Here is a 3,489-nt window from a genome sequence, read left to right as displayed (position 1 = left end):
CAGTTTGTTTGTCGCCAATCACACCACTGCCCTCAGGGCTCGTGACTACCTCCAAACGTTCGTCAACAAGAGAAAGTAATCATTAAAATCATTATTTGAAAGTAATCATTAAAATCTTAAAGCATAAATAAATTTTATAAATGCAAATTGTAATTAAATCATTTGTATAACTATACTAAGGATAATATTAAATAGGCATATTATAACTTTATTTCATAACTGACATCAGCGAATGGCAACAAATTCAGAGAATACTAATAAAATTCTTACAAGACTATTGAAAAGCAGTAGATACAAGACCATTAAAATAGTCGCCAGTTGGTATTGATTTTACTTTGTATTTATAGAAGTTTACTGTTCAAGCTCAAAGACCTCCAAGTCCCATTGTGACAATTACCAGAATAATAATAAGGGCCAGTTTTCAAGTGAGCCAGATTTTTTAACCGTAGGTTAGCAATACTTGAATCAGCCAATATGTTCTATACTAACAAGTTATTGGCTGGTGAAATTGTATGTTAAATTGCATTATTTCTCTCACAGAATGAAAATGTTCCCTCCAAAAAGTACACAACATCTAATGAAAATGCATTGAAATATTTTTTCATCAATTTCGTTCCTAATTTGATTTTTCATGTATACTGTTAAAATATTTTCTTACTGTTTCACACAAAAGTTGGCAAATGCCATGGCTAGGCCTAAACATGTGCCAAATGCCATGACTGGGCTGTTCAATTTAGGAGTTGCCTGGATGAAAACAATTGCTGAACTCATATTGTAATTTTCTTGGGCATATATATATTCGTGGCAACTGTGGTGTGAAATAATTTTTTGGATCTAAGAAAAATGTTTCACGGAAAGATTCAATGTGTTGAAGCATGCATATGAATATGAAATTTGGAGAACCCTTGGATATACTGTATGACCTTCCTTGCTCTGCTGCCAATAGTTTAGTGAATTTCATAATTAAGATTTTTTCTGTGGTAAGCCTCACCAAAACAATACAAAGGCATGTTAATTATAAACTTTCAACTGACATAAACTGTATTATTTTAAAAGTCCTAAATGAGTTCATCATATTTTTAATGCATAGTTTTAAAATGATAGTAATAGGCAGAATTAGAAAAATAATACAGTGAAACTACTTTCAACAACCACTCCTATTTACAAACCACTTTGAATGACCAGTTTTTTCAGGAACTAATCGTAATCCCATAGGTTCATGCATATTATATGCCTATTCAAAGACTGGTGTGAACACCCTCACACCAACCTGTGCTTTGATGAGATTTTCCCTCTATTCACCAACAAAAGATGGTTATAAACTTAATTTTCTTTTGATGGTAGTATTTAAGAGCTTAGCCCTCTCCACATGGGTTATGTTTTGTCTTTTAGCCCTCCCAAAAGCATTTGTAAGGAAATATGAGCAAGTCTTTCAGTGATTAAATGGCCATCTCAGTTACTTCATATTCTACTCAAGGCATTTCACTTTGAGTCACAGTAAAAGAATAACCCACAAGTCAAAGATGTCAGGGAAAGGAATTTGCTTCAATTTGGAGGAGAGGGTTATGGTTTTCAAAGAATGAGCTAAGGGTAAATTCGAAAGGAAGTTAGCATAATCATTCAAGTGTGTGAAAACTCAGGTTAGCAGAATTTTAAAATCCAGGAGTGATATTTAGAATGACAGGCACAATGGTAACTTGATCCCTGGGCTCAAAGGAAAACAGCCAATCTCTTCAATCAAGGCGTTGGACCAACTCTGATATGGAGTTTGGTTTGTCTTAGTATCCAAATAGGAGGACATGGATGACTTATACAATTTTTGAAGATTTGTTAACAGGCTTTGACAGAAAGATGAGATAGCTCAATTGTAGCATTCTCCTTTTTTTTGACAGGGCTTGACCATGCCAATGACAAAACTAAACCTCTGGACCAAGGAATTGTTTGGCATTAAAGTTAAATGTATTCTGCATCTGGCGTAAACTACCAATTAAGTTGAAAACATTGTAGTCCTCTTCAACATTCTCATGAGGTCAAGATGTAGACAACAAAAATTAATGCTGAAATCAGTGATCCTTGGCAATGTGTGCGTGGTCGGATTTTGGAGGTTGGGGAATAACTACTCTCTCTCTCTCTCTCTCTCTCTCCACCTCTGAAAACTGAAGCAAATCACATCCAAGTAAACTAATGTGAATAATGTTGATCAGTGTGTTATAGGGAATTTTATTATTATAGATGTTACAATTCTAGCCTTTAATATTTATATTATTCTTCCAACTTCTTTTTAGTCTCATAAACTTTGTTTTCTTACTATTAATTTTCATTCTGTACCAATCACACTGATTCAGCAACTCACTAATTACTGTTTGTAAGCCTTTGGCTGATTGGAAAACTAATGCTTGAAAGCCTTATATCAAAGATCAGACTCAAAAGGTAGTGACTAAAGGCTTTCATCCAAAGTCTGTCATGTTTCCAAAGGCATACCTCAAGGTTAAACCCTTGGGCCACTCTTCTTTTTGGTATATTTTAATGATCTACCTAAGTGCTTAAAGGATTACGAGGGAATAATAATAGTTTTTATGCTGATGACACTATTATATTAGTGTACGTATGTATGACACTAATAATATTAGCACTCACTTGTCCCAGCCTTGTGGAAAAGTCAAGGCCTGTTCCACCTGCAATGAGCAAGTGGTGCACTAATAACTATATAGAATTAAATGCAAATAAAAGTAAAATGGTGTACTTTTCACACAATAAGAATGTAACAGAAAGTTTGCTGGTGAAAATTATGGCCAATCAACTGAGCATGCAAATCTCAATGTCTCTTAAATTTCAAATAATTAGCGTTGCTCTACGGCTCAACTTATTATTTGATTAGCTGGGGAATATTTGTAAAATAAGCAATAAAAAAATTTGAACATCATTCGTGCAATTGATGGAAAATATTTAAATAATCAAAGATGATTTGTGCTATGTGGGGGAATTATAAATGCTGGCATATTGTAATCCATTTATAATAGTGTTTACATTCCTTTCCATGCCCTCAATAACCACTCCGTGGGATGACTTTAATATCTTCAAACGTTATGTATGCTTTTTGGAGAAATATGAAATATATTTTATTTAAAAATACAATACATCAGCCATGAAGCTGCGGGTTAATCTCCCTTGATTTAACTAAGCTTAAAAAATTTATATCCGAAAATGCTAGTTTTAATGTGCAATTTATGATGAAGAGGAATATTTCGCGGTTTCCCGGAAATGCTGTAAAAAGGCACACGGTACATAGGTTTCATGGGTTTTTCGCCGTAGCGCGTGAAAAGTCCTGTTCCTTCAGGTTCCATTGCACGCCACTAGATGGAACAACAGGAAGCAAAGAGGTGGGTGGGGCCCCTCGGGTTCCTCCACATTCGTCTCCCCCCTTTCTCTAAATATACCTAGACACGTCGAGAGAGTAGGCGCCCTCCTCGACGCAATCGGACGCGCAGA

This window comes from Hetaerina americana, unplaced genomic scaffold (genome assembly GCF_022747635.1).
Source record: "Hetaerina americana unplaced genomic scaffold, ioHetAmer1.1.p SCAF_47, whole genome shotgun sequence".
Lineage (NCBI taxonomy): Eukaryota > Metazoa > Arthropoda > Insecta > Odonata > Calopterygidae > Hetaerina > Hetaerina americana.
This window is presented reverse-complemented; position numbering follows the sequence as displayed.